The sequence below is a fragment of the Pseudorca crassidens genome, chromosome 2, assembly GCF_039906515.1.
Source record: "Pseudorca crassidens isolate mPseCra1 chromosome 2, mPseCra1.hap1, whole genome shotgun sequence".
NCBI lineage: Eukaryota > Metazoa > Chordata > Mammalia > Artiodactyla > Delphinidae > Pseudorca > Pseudorca crassidens.
Genome location: NC_090297.1, coordinates 172,764,045 through 172,777,571, shown reverse-complemented (window position 1 = coordinate 172,777,571; position 13,527 = coordinate 172,764,045). Strand labels below are relative to the sequence as shown.

The 13,527-nt window shown below is 40.5% G+C and overlaps 1 pseudogene; it reads right to left on the bottom strand.

Annotated features, from left to right (window-relative positions):
• Positions 1–206: 206 nt before the first annotated feature.
• Positions 207–1,020, bottom strand: LOC137209702 (centrosomal protein of 78 kDa pseudogene; annotated as a pseudogene).
• Positions 1,021–13,527: the final 12,507 nt, after the last annotated feature.

The following is a 13,527-nucleotide window of genomic DNA, read 5'->3' as shown; positions in this document are numbered from 1 at the left end:
ATGTGTCTCCTTCAGCATCTGAAAACTAAACCAATTCTCTGACAAGCTTCTGGATGGGACACGTACTCACCACCTATGCCCTTTCAGGGAGATCATATTGAGTTCAAGAGCTTTGTCGAGAAATCTTTTTTCTAAAGCATCATCTCCTTTGGTGTTGCCAATGAAGAATGGAATATTCATCTTGCTTCTATTCTGGGCCTCCACTGGACATCAATTCTAATAGTAGCTTTTCCTTTCTGACCACTTTCCAAAATTATAGCTCTCTTTTTCTGTCTAGCAGCTTTGGATGGTTCCTTCACCGATGGAGAAGTTATCCACTGGTACAACAAGTGGGTTTTTTCTTATATCCAGAACGAGCAGAGTTCTGTTGGTTTCAAGGGCCTTTAGTAAAGCCTTTGCTCCTTCACTGGTGAGGCCACACTGCTGCAGGTCAAGTGTTCTAAGCCACAAATCCTCACTAAGAGATTCTGCCAACGCACTTGCACCCAGGTCACCAATGAGCGTGTTGCAGTTCAGAGTGTTGCGCCTCAAACCAGCCATACAGTCAAGATCAGGTCTCCTGGAACGAAGACTCTCAGCCCAGGTTTCTTCATGCCTTCTGGTAGTCTGATACTTTGTTAACATAGTTAAGTCTCTCTCTCTCACAACTAGCCCACTTAGCTCCAAGTTCCTTAGCGCACCCGACGCACTTACACAGCGTTTAAGAGCTTTACACAACTGGAAGGTCACATCTTTATTTCTTATCGCAGGAACACGACTTCTGTAAACTTTATTTCTGCCAGAACCTGTGTCACCAAGCCATGGCTGGAAGAAGCTCTGGATACAGATCAGGGGCAGAGGGTGCCCAGGAGCGGCGCCCAGTCTACCCCACGGAGGCGGTCGGCATTAACTCCAGCAGGCCCTCCCGCAGGGAAGCGCGCACGGCGGGCAGAGGCACCAAGCCCTGCAGCGCACACAGGTCCTCAGAGCGCGAGGAGAAGTCGGCCGCGCTGTCCGGGCGCAGCTTCACTGAGTGATCATGGCCCCAGCGCGGCCTCGGGGACGCTGGCTGCGGACACGATGCCCAAACCCGCCTGGGGGCCCCGGCTCGCCTCCCGGCCCCTCGGGCGCCCACTGCCCGGCGGCTGCGGCCCCACAGCATGCGCAGAACTGGCCTCGCAGCCAGAAGACATAGGGCCACAGGCCCCAGCTACGCTGGTGCCTCCATGCCGCGTTCCCGTGTCACCACATCGCCGGCTCTTGGCGCCGGCCTCAACCGGGGGCCACCCTTCATCGCGGTGCATGGGCCTCTCACTGTCGTGGCCTCTCTTGTTGCAGAGCACAGGCTCCAGATGCGCAGGCTCAGTAGTTGTGCTCACAGGCCCAGTTGCTCTGCGGCGTGTGGGATCTTCTCAGACCAGGGCTCGAACCCATGTCCCCTGCATCGGCAGGCGGACTCTCAACCACTGCGCCACCAGGGAAGCCCAAGAAAAATTTTTTGACTGTAAACTTTCCCTTAAGTACAATTTTCATATTGTTGTTTTAATTAAATCTTTTGAATTTCAGTAAAACTCACATGATCAGATTTAATTCTCCCAGAATTTTTTGCTTGACATTTTACAAATTGATGTAAGGGCTGTTGTTTAAAAATGCACTTATGGGCTTCCCCGGTGGCGCAGTGGTTGAGAGTCCGCCTGCCGATGCAGGGGACACGGATTCGTGCCCCAGTCCGGGAAGATCCCACATGCCGCGGAGCGACTGGGCCCGTGAGCCATGGCCACTTAGCCTGCGCGTCCGGAGCCTGTGCTCCGCAACGGGAGAGGCCACAACAGTGAGAGGCCCGCGTACCGCAAAAACAAAAACAAAAATAAACAAAAAAAAATGCACTTACAACCATTACATCTTATCAGAGACTACATATTCCCAAGAAAAATGAAGCCATTTAAAATTTAAATTTCAAATAAATATTTCATTTTTTTTGGAAATACTTGTGTGTTTCAAAATACCCAAGCTTAAATTATTGAAATAAAATTGAGCAATTTCCTGTTTACTGTTCCAGATCAAAGGTGTATTTTCTTTTCTTTTCTTTTTTTTTTGCGGTACGTGGGCCTCTCACTGTTGAGGGAAATTAAGATCCCACATGCTGTGTGGTGTGGCCAAAAGATTATGAAAAAGAAAAAGGAAAAAAAATGAAAAGTATTAAAAAAAAAAGTAACCTTCATAAAGTATTTAGCTGGTGTCTCAATATGGAGGGTCAAGAACTATAAACCCAGGTCCTGCTCTGACAGTCTCTTATTGCATTAGCCTCTGAGTTAGAAACTTTTTCCAAGTGTACTATGATAATCTAGTGAGGGCAACAACAGGAACAATGTAAAATAGCCTCAATTTATCAGTGATCCCTCTTTCCCCTTTCTATAACCCCTCCTCCAGGAAGAGTTTTGAAAGATTGCTACAAAGCACAATATTTTATCAACCTTTATATCAACAGCATTCATTACCTATTTCTGCCCAATAAATATTTTTCTTATAATTATAGACCCAGCATGTTACTCAGTAATCTGTACCTAAGGGAATGGTGGTGACAAAATTTGTATGTGTAAACACCTCATGAATGATAGCAATGAAGGAATCCCAGTCCTATCCCTGACTACAACCACTTTAATGTATAGAGCCTGTCTTTTTTTTTTTTTTTTTTTTCCTGTATGTGGGCCTCTCACTGCTGTGGCCTCTCCCGTTGCGGAACACAGGCTCCGGACGTGCAGGCTCAACGGCCATGGTTCACGGGCCCAGCTGCTCCGTGACATGGGGGATCTTCCCGGACCAGGGCACGAACCCGTGTCCCCTGCATCAGCAGGCAGACTCTCAACCACTACGTCACCAGGGAAGCCCAAGCCTGTCTTTTATACAGTGTTAGGTATTTACATGTATTACCTCCTTTCACACTAGCAAAAAAAATTATGAGGTACGTGTTATTTTAAACCCATTTTGCAAATGAGAAAATTGAGGTTTAAATAACAGTAAGTTTACAGTGAGAACCAGGATGATTGCAGATTCTGTCTTATTTCCTTAAAACTGCCCTTAAGTCTTAACAAGTTCTTGTAGTGATTCTCCATCATAAACTGTAATAAATAATGACTATATAGATGATTTTATCTTTCAGTATACCAAGATCATGTAATTATACTCTAGAGTAACATACGATATATAGATAGGTGAATTGAAGCAGATTGGAAGAAATCATGTCAATACTGTAATTCACTATCCTGTGGGGGAAATGCCAGAGCTCCTGGTTGCCTGCCAGATTTATTATAAATATAGCATGCTTTATTTAATCACTATGACATAATATAGAAGCATTCTTTTCTAATTTCAAACAGTTTTATTCTAGTGCATGAATACATTCTCCACCTTGCTGCCCCTGGACTTTAATTGTTTTGCCCTTTATTAACATCATAGTTTTCATTGAGGGCCTGTCATGTGTTAGGCATTATGCTTAGTGTTAAGACCCATGGATGAATGAAATACTGCTTCTGGTTTCAGAGACATCATAGACAAGTAGTGAAAATGACAGATAAACAGGTAGTATTCAATGGAAATGAGTATTAGATCATAGATAACTGTATATGATATCTTCTTCATCCCACACTCCAAGAATCAGGCAAGAAGCAAGAATCAGAGGAGGAGAGGGAGGAGGAAGAAGAGGAGGAGGAGGAGAGGGAGGAGATGGGGAGGAGAGGGGGGCAGGAGGAGGAGGAGGAGGGGGAGGAGGAGGAAGAGGAGGAAGAGGAGGAGGAGAGGGAGGAGATGGGGAGGAGAGGGAGAAGGAGGAGGAAGAGGAAGAGGAGAGGGAGGAGATGGGGAGGAGAGGGAGGAGGAGGAGGAAGAGGAGGAGGGGAGGAGGAGGAGGAAGAGGAAGAGGAGGAGGAGGAGGAAGAGGAGGAAGCGGAGGAGGAGGAGAAGGAGGAGAAGGAGAGGGAGAAGGAGAGGGAGGAGGAGGAGGAGGAGAGGGAGCAAAAGAATGAAAGCAAAGCACTTGCTCAAGTGCAAATCATCCTCCAATGTGTAGGTCAAATTCCACCTTCTCTACAGTATTTTCTCTGACATCTCCACCTGAAAATAAACTTTCCCTCTTCTGAGCTTTCATGGTTTTTATTTTGTATTGTTTAGGATATATTTTTGCTGTACATGACTGCATTTCTCTGCTAGACGGGAAAACATAGGTTATATATATTCATCTATTTTCTAGAATAATAGCATAGCTACATTAACTCAATAAATATCCAGGGCCTATATTTTGATTAATGAAGTAACATTATAAATAGGATAAATAGAATAATGGAATGTCTTATAATTTATCGAATCCTAACATTCCTTTAGCTCTCCCTGCCCCCTATAATATTCTTTTTCCATTGTTGAGACTTTCTTTCTTCTCTCAGATATTTCTCCATCCTCCTCTATCATTCACGATGTGTCTGCCTCCTTTTTAAGGCGTTCTATATTTTTCCTTGTGTTATATTGATTTTATACCAATATGGGATATAAAACATTTGCACATAACATGGATCTATACAGTATATTATTAGCTAAATTTACATTCTCATTCTGTGTTTTGTTTGTTTGTTTTTAACCCCCTGGATTGCATTCAAGCAATGTGAAGATGGATGCATCCAGTGAATTGAATGAGGAACATTTTCCTTCCCCTAGAATGATGACACTAATTAAAGTCATAGCTTTTTTACTGATGGCTTTTAAATCATCCTTATGTTTATTTAGAGATTTTCCCTAATGAATAGGAACAAAGGAAATAATTTTCAGATTGTCAAATAACAGTAATGGTTTCAAAGCACTCTGTTTAGTGCTTCCTACATATATTTACCATTTTCTGTGTATACCCATGTACTATTTTACAGTTAAGTGTTTAGAATGGTAGGTTGCCCCCTTCCCCAAATAAAATAAACTAATTTCAGTTTGCCTTCTAACTAGAAACAACTGTTAATAATGTGGAAATTTAATGAACACAAGGCAAGAATCTTTCACCAAAACAATTTCCATTACATCCACATAATATTCTTTAAAAACTACTGCATTTCAGAGTTCTTTGGTAATGGAGGAAACAATTCATCATAATTTCATGCAGTCATGCTGTTTTTCTAAATAGTTTGTGACTGTGACAGTTCAATTTTAATCCAGCTAACTGTTTACATTATATTAATGTGAAAAACCCAAACTACAAATTCGCAAGCTCTTCATGCTGAAATAATGTCTGTCCTTAAATAGCTTATTTCTTGATCCACCAGCAAAGTAATTTTAATCAGTTTATTGCCTACATCAATGTTCATTAGCAGCAGGACAGAGATGGTTTTAGTAAGTACAGCAAACCTTTCTTCAGGCTGTTTTATGCATTGATTCCTGGAACATTCTAAGAATTGAGCAATGAAAATCATGTCACAACGTGGTCAGCCAGGGAGGGAAAGTGAGGACTGAGGCATCTCACCAGGAACAGGAACTATTCTGGACATGAATGTGCAGATCCACCGATGGGAAGCTTCTAGTGTCTGTACTGCCTATTAGGAGGAGCAAAGAGGTGTTACACTCTGTTTGCCTCATCCAACAATTTAGATAAGGAGATACTTATCCTGAAAATAATTTGGATTCTCACAGGTACATTATTTTACTCTTTTAGCATTTTACATTATTTTACACCTTTTAGAAGGTGGGAACACATAAATGAAATACACATGTGTGTGCACACACATGCAGGTGATTCAAATTACTTACCATTCCTTTACTAAAGTTGTCCAATTAATCAGTCTGTCCCCTGACTGGATGGTGGACTTAAGACACAGCTCTCATTTTGCATTGTTTTATCTCTAAACACAAGCTCTGTGCATAACAGAGAGTTGGGGATGAAAATACATTGGTAGATTTGAGATAAACTGAAAGCAAGAAGTCAGAGAGGGAAAATTTCCTTCCCTGGTGTTTAGAGAAATGACGCTCAAGAGCTTAACCAATGTTCTGTGGTCCTTGTCTCCAGGAATGTAGCACCAGCAGTAGACAGAGAGTTAGAATTCTTGAACCCCATCACCCCTGGTTTCTCATAGCATTACTTTTCTCTCCCTTCCTTTATGCTTACTAACTTTGTAGATGCTCTGGGCACCAAATATTTTCTTCATTTAAACATTTTAAAACAAATATGTAATGTCAATCCACTGTAATCTAATAGAAATGTGCATTTATCCAAATCTTAATATAAAAGAGCATCTTTACATATGTTCCTTTAAGTTATAGCATGATAACCTAAGTAGGAGAACAAGGGCTGCATAAATCAAAGGTGGACCTCTTAATGGAAAATTGGGTTCACTTCTTGGTGGGTGTCAAGCCAATAGACACAACCAAGTAAAAGATTGGGAGAAGGAAGGATTTATTATTACTTGCAGCAGGTAAGGAGAGCACCGGGGACCATTCCCAAAGCAGTGTCTCCTGAACAGCAAAATTGGGGAAGGTTTAAGCTAAGGGCACATGCATATTCATGAAGGGGCTTGAATGGAAGAGAATTCAGCATAAATTTGGGGCAAAGGTTGACAGAGTCCAAGCTTCAGTTGATTAAAGTCGGGAGGGTCCACATCTTCATTCTATCCTCCATCTGGGTGGGAGTCTTAGTTCCTGAAGAACTCAAAGATATATTATTATGTGTATCCTTTGAGGAGGAACTAGGACTCTGCTTTATCCCTGCACTATTGTTTGACTACCTTTTCTCTGTTCCTCCATTCTTTTGTTGCCTAAGATCATTCATTGATTACTGAGACCTGTCCAAGAGCAAGCATTGTGGTCAGGCTTAGGCCAAAATGGCTTCTCTTATGTCAAGAGAACCATGCCTGTTCTATTTCTGCAGAGACTCCCTAACCTATCTGCTTACAGACCTTGCCCCCCAAGACCAACATCTTGATTTTGGAGAACTTTATCCTATTCATCAAAACTCTGAGACTGCTTCTGCCTCGGTGCAGGGTTTCAATTATCAGAAAATGTATTGAATCATGTTTGTTGGCCTGCCTGCCACGTAGGAAGTGGTGTGCAAGACCAAATATATAGCTGAATACCTCAGATGTAGGAAAAAGAAATATTTCCCATCATTCAGTTTGCAGGAGCAAAAGTATGGTTAAGCTCAGAACTTAAAGAAGTAGTTTGACTTAAGAACCCAGACAAAAGTTAAAAAGTTGTCATAAAAAAAAAAAAGTTGTCATAAGCACTAAGTCACAATTTTAACACAACACAGCTTGGATTGCATATAAATAGGCTTCTTCTACTCCAGTGGAAAGAATATTGAACAAAGCGTGTTTCAATTGCTCTTGCTGTCCTAAACCACCCAGAAATTTAGTGGCATCACACATTCTTTGTGTTATGCTCACAAATGATGCGTCAGGAATTTGGATAGGATGCAGTAGGAATGGTAGGGATGGTTGTCGTACTTTAAGATGTCTGGGGATTTTGACGGAATGATTCAAGCCTGGGGGGTCACCAGCAGCTTGAGGGCTAGAATCATCTGAATGGACATTCTTTTGCTCACATATGTGGCAACTTGGCTGGAAAGATGAAATGGTGATGCCGAAAACCCGGCCTCTGTGCACTGGTGCCAAATCGAATCTCGGAGACAGAGTTGTGGGTGAAGTAGAAAAGAATGGTTTTATTTCTGTGTCAAGCAAAGGGGGACACTGTGGGCTTGTGCCTCTCAAAACCGTACGTCCCAACCCAGAGGGATTTGGTGAGGAGTTTTGTAGCAATGGTTCAACATACAGCAGGGATGCTGGTAAGGATCAGGGTGTGTGCAGGGCCTGCGCTCCTTTAGTCTGGCCTCAGGTGGTCTTCTGATGAGCTTCTTGGTTATCAAACTGTGACCTTCTCTGGAATGAAGAATGCTAACATCTTCCATTTGTTGGGGGTTTTAGTTCTGTAAAGGAGCTCAAAGATACTGTTCTGTGTATCCCTTGAGGCAAAACCAGGACCTGACCCAAGGCTGCACTAGTGTTTCCTGGCTGCTGCTCCCTTTTCTCTGCATCCCTTCCCTTCCCTGAGTAGCAACTGTTTGAAAGGCTTCCATGCCCAGGAGCCCCACAGGTCCTGCTTGGTTTCAGAAATGCTCCATAAATCTGAGTACTCCATATAAATAAATTTATTTCGAAAGATAAGCTTCAAATCATGGATTGTGATACCAGAAGAACACCATGCATCAAGAATAATAATATGACTTCCAGTGAGGAAATACGGCTTAATAACTTTATGTGCCAAGCGCTGTGTTGCTCATAATGAAGAAAGAGGATGACACAGAAGATCTTACTGTCATCTTGTTTAAAATAAGTAGAGGAAACAAGAATGCACACATACAAATTTAATGCAACAAGGAAACTGGTAAATGCAATGTCTTATGAGAAACATAGTAAAAAAGATACAGAAGTACAAAATAGGTCTAAATTACCTTCAGAAAAAGGAATCAGGGAAGTCTTCCTTAATGGTAGTACTTGACCTGGCATTTGATTTAGCAGTTAAGAATGAGTAATACCGGGCTTCCCTGGTGGCTCAGTGGTTGAGAGTCCACCTGCCGATGCAGGGGACGCGGGTTCGTGCCCCAGTCCGGGAAGATCCCACATGCTGCGGAGCGGCTGGGCCCGTGAGCCATGGCCGCTGAGCCTGCACATCCGGAGACTGCTCCGCAATGGAAGAGGCCACAACAGTGAGAGAGGCCCACGTATCGAAAAAAAACCAAAACAAAACAAAAAAGAGAGAATGAGTAATATCAAGCTTGAGGATTTATTTTTCATCCTGAATGTGATCATTGTTTCCATTTTGTTACACATTATGTTAAGAGGCTTCTTTGTCAGAACAAAATTTATGCATCAGGATGTTTTGTTTTTGATCTATGAGAGGATTCATTGTGTAAGTTACAATTTGCATAACAAACCATCCCAATGTTCATGAATTTAAAAATACCTTTTCTTTACCTTAGTATTCTGTTGATTGGCTGTGTGCTTCTTCTTAGCTGGGCCAGCATGGGCGATAGGCTGAGCTGTCTCTTGTATTCATGGTCAGCTGGTAAGTGGCTGGTGGCTGAATATGCAGGATGGCTTCACTCTATCTAGTGACTGGCAGGCTATCAACCAGAGCATCTTGGTTCTCTTCCAACTGGTCACTTATTTACACCTGTGGGCTATTTTGACCTTATCCTAATGATGGTCTTAAGAAGGCAAGCACAAAAAGAGGGTGGCTTCGTTGCACAAGTACATTTTGAGACTCTGCTTGCATCATATTTGCTAATGTCTCCTTGGCCAAAGCAAGTCAATGGACGGACTAGAATTGAAGGGGTGGAGAAATAGACTTCACCCCTACATGTCACACTGAAAAGGGCATGAGCATACAGATGGGAAGAATTTATGAAATTTCTGCAATGTTATCCTACATGATTGCTTGGAAAATAACTGCTGAATAGAAACTTGAAAACTTGGACCTGTGTAGGCTTTATATGCTTATATTTACTCTTGAAAATATAACTAAAAACTAATGAAGCTTTTAGAGGTATTGTGAAAAATAAATACGAGAAATCTTTCTATACAATAAATGGGATAACATGCTGTGTTTGTAAAAAAAATCATATGAACATGATTAAAATCACTTAGGGTTCTACCCTTACATGTATAAAATATAAAAACACAAAGACAAATATGATGATTAATATATTAATATTAATCACTTAAATTTTGTTGATTCTGCTGTTATGTGTCTATTGGAATCACATTCATGTATTGTTAAACAACTTAGTTAAATATGACTTGTTATGTGTGAATTCTGGAAAGCCCTCTGCTCACTGTATTTTGACTTAATTTGGGTACCAGAATCTTGACACTGATCATCAGGTCTAGATGTCAGCGTTTAACATCTCATCAGGAGGTTATTTAACTTAATACTTGATGAAAGTAGCAGGAGGTTCTGTTGAAGGTGACAGAACCTCATCTATTAAAAATTCTTATTTCATAACACAGCTATATATGGCAAAACCCAGATATGCTGTATGTTCAATAATTATCTCTAATTCTTCTGCTGAAGTGTGGCTATGGGAATAGGTCTCCTGTTCAGTCTGAACTCACTTACTGGTACCCCTTATTGCTCTTAACCCAACCAGCTGCTCTGGCATGTGAGTTTATCTGCAAGATCAGTCAGTTATTTTGCATGTGTCTGAGCAGTCAAAGTATGTTCTGTAAGAACTGAGTGTTGATTGTCTGTAGGCTATGAAAGAGTTTATTTCCTTCCACTGTGTTATGATAAATGTTGATGGTGGCCTCCCAGTGCTACACCATGTATCTCAGTGCTCTACAAACTTTTGAACACACTTCCTCATGGTAAAAAGCTTTTAGCATATGTATATTTCTTCATTTTGAATTGTATATATGTTCTTTTTTTATATAAATTATTTTATTTTATTTTATTTATTTTTGGCTGCATTGGGTCTTTGTTGTTGCGCACGGGCTTTCTCTAGTTGCGGTGAACGGGGGCTACTCTTCGTTGTGGTGCACGGGCTTCTGGTTGAGGTGGCTTCTCTTGTTGTGGAGCACAGGCTCTAGGCACGCAAGCTTCAGTAGTTGCGGTGCGCGGGCTCAGTAGTTGTGGCTCACGGGCTCTAGAGCTCAGGCTCAACAGTTGTGGTGCACGGGCTTAGTTGCTCCGCAGCATGTGGGATCTTCCCGGACGAGGGCTCGAACCCATGTTCCCTGCATTGGCAGGCGGATTCTAAACCACTGCGCCACCAGGGAAGCCTTATATGTTCTTTTATTAGTTAATATTTCCAAGAACACTATAAGCTTGGAATGTGGCTCAGTAATTATGATTTTAGCTGTAAATTCATTTTCATCATAATCTTCTTGATTATTTTGTATGTTTTGGCTTTTTACTTGGCATCATTATTTTGCCACCATCCAATGAAAAGCTTATATTAGGTGCAGGAAAGTGAATATGTTGCCATTTTTTAAGTTGTTTTTTAATAATGGAAACTATCTTTTCTCCGTCAGTTCTTTCCATGAATCTTTTCAAGCCTCACGTTCAGTTTTAGGACCAGTTTAGTTAGGACCATTCCGATGTGTTTGGAAACTTCATTACAGTTTTTAAATCTTTGTAGGAATACAACTCCTACTTGGAATTTGAGTTGAAATTACAAACAGAACCAACTATTATAGACGCTATTTTTTTTAACACCTACCATATGCCTCATATATTTTATCTTGTTCAAGTCTAAGCTCAACCCTATGTAGCAAGAATTATTCACAATTTTCCAAATGAGGAAATAGAATTTGCAAATAAATCGTTGACTGCATCAAAGTACACAAACTAGTAAGTACTGTAACAGAACTGGGATTCAAATCTGGATCTGTCTAAATAAGAAATTACTGTTCTTTACACTGGCAATGATTTGTGTAATGTCTTTAAACATCTTTCAGTAATATTATTTTAGGTATCTTCATTCCCAGATACAGTCAGAAAAATGTGAGGTATTACGGGCTACCAAAAAAAAAAAAAAAAGCACCAACCCTTAGGAATTTGAATATCTTAGGAGGAGTCAGACAAATAAATATGGCCGATAAGTGTAATATAATAAACATTATAAAGAGAGAAGTCCTAGGTACAATGTAAGCACCCAAGATTGGCATTTAATCCAAAAAAGACTTAGAAAATAGTCCAGGGAATATGGGCAGCAAGGCATTCCAAGCAGATGGTGGACATACGAGTTAGAATTAAAGCTGTTAGGGCACCACACAGAATTGGTCAACTTACATGACTCAGTAGGACTCTAGAAAGGGATTCAAGGTGAAGAGGGACAAAAGATAAGTTTGGAGAGAATAGAGGCCAGTTCGTAAAGAACCCTCTAGAGCATACTAAGGACGTCAGATTTTATCTTGAATTGTCATGAAAGGTATTGAAGGATTCTGAGTAAGAAGTCACCTCATCAGATTATTTCTTTAAAAAGATCACTGTGTATCACTGTGAAGTTTGTTATCAGGGCAGGACAATATGTCAGGAGATATTTTTGAATAGCAAAAGTGGAATAAATCGAGGAGATAGAATTTTTTAAAAAATCAACCCTTTTTAGGTATAAAAAATAGGAATATATATAGAGCTAGAGAATACAGGGGAAGAATAGAACTTGGTTAGATTTTAAGATTGTTATGGTATATGTTACATTTGAAGTGACTAAAAGGTATTCAAACGTGGACAATATTTGAAGGAATAAATGTTCTGAGCTTCGCAGAAAGTTTTGGTTTTTATTAACCTATAAGTGGCATTTCAATTAAGTGGAGTAGGAGAAATCTATCAAGGAGTATTATTAAGTGCTTTCTATGTTCCGGGTACTATGTAACTGCTTTATATGTATTTCCCTATTTAATTCTTATGACAAACTCAATACATTTACCGATAAAGAAATGGAACAATGAAGCTGATACTTATATAGAGAAAAGCCATTGAGACAGTGCTTTGCCTCTTTTCATACCTGGGTACATTTAGCTTTCTGGATATAATAAATATCATCACTCTCATGGAGAATTTGGCCTGGGCTTAGCTTCTTGGGGGACTTAGAGTCTTCTGATAAAGCAATCAATTTATAAAAATTATGAAATTGGAAAAATATTTTAACCTGGAAGTCATAGTTAATGAGCAGTGTGTAGTTTTTCACTTGTTTTACTGTATTTTGTTAGTAATATTTGCTCACAAGTTTTATAAATATATCTCCACTTATTGAGATATAGAAATGGATAGACAGGTTAATAAGTTTTAACACGATAAATATAGTTGTTTTTACTCTGTCATTATTATAACCTCTTAGAATCTAAGGGGTATAATTCCTGTCACTAAACTCTCCTGATATGTGGTTCACCAAACACGTACAATTATAGAATTAATGGGAAAGAGGAGAGAAAGCAAAGGGCAAAGGTCGATGATAGAAGCCCATTTAAGACGAGTAGATGTCACAAGTGAGGAGTGTAAAATTAGAGATAAAAGCAACAGAATATCAGACTCTGTAGCTCTACAGAGATAAATTTCCTCTTAAAATAGAATTATCCCACGATAACAGAGAAGTGAGTGCTATAGCCCTGTAGTTCTCAACCAGAGGTGATGTTGCCCCACGGGGATATTTATCAGTGTCTGGAGACATTTCTGATTGTCATGGCTAGGTGTGGGGGTACTACTGATATCTACAGGTAGGCTCCAGAGGTGCAGACAAACATCCTGCAGTTCTCAGGACAATTCCCACCAAATACTATCCCATCCCAAATGTCAGTAGTTCTGCCGTTGAGAAACCCTACTGTTGCCCAAAAGTTCAGTTTGGGGAAATTCCCTGGAGGTCCAGTGATTAGGACTTGACGCTTTCACTGTGGTGGCCTGGTGGCCTGGGTTCAATCACTGGTGGGATAACTAGGATCCTGCAAACCACGTGGTACAGCCAAATAATAATAAGAAGAAGATAATAATAAATTGAATAAATATTCAGTCCAAAATAAATAACTGTCACCA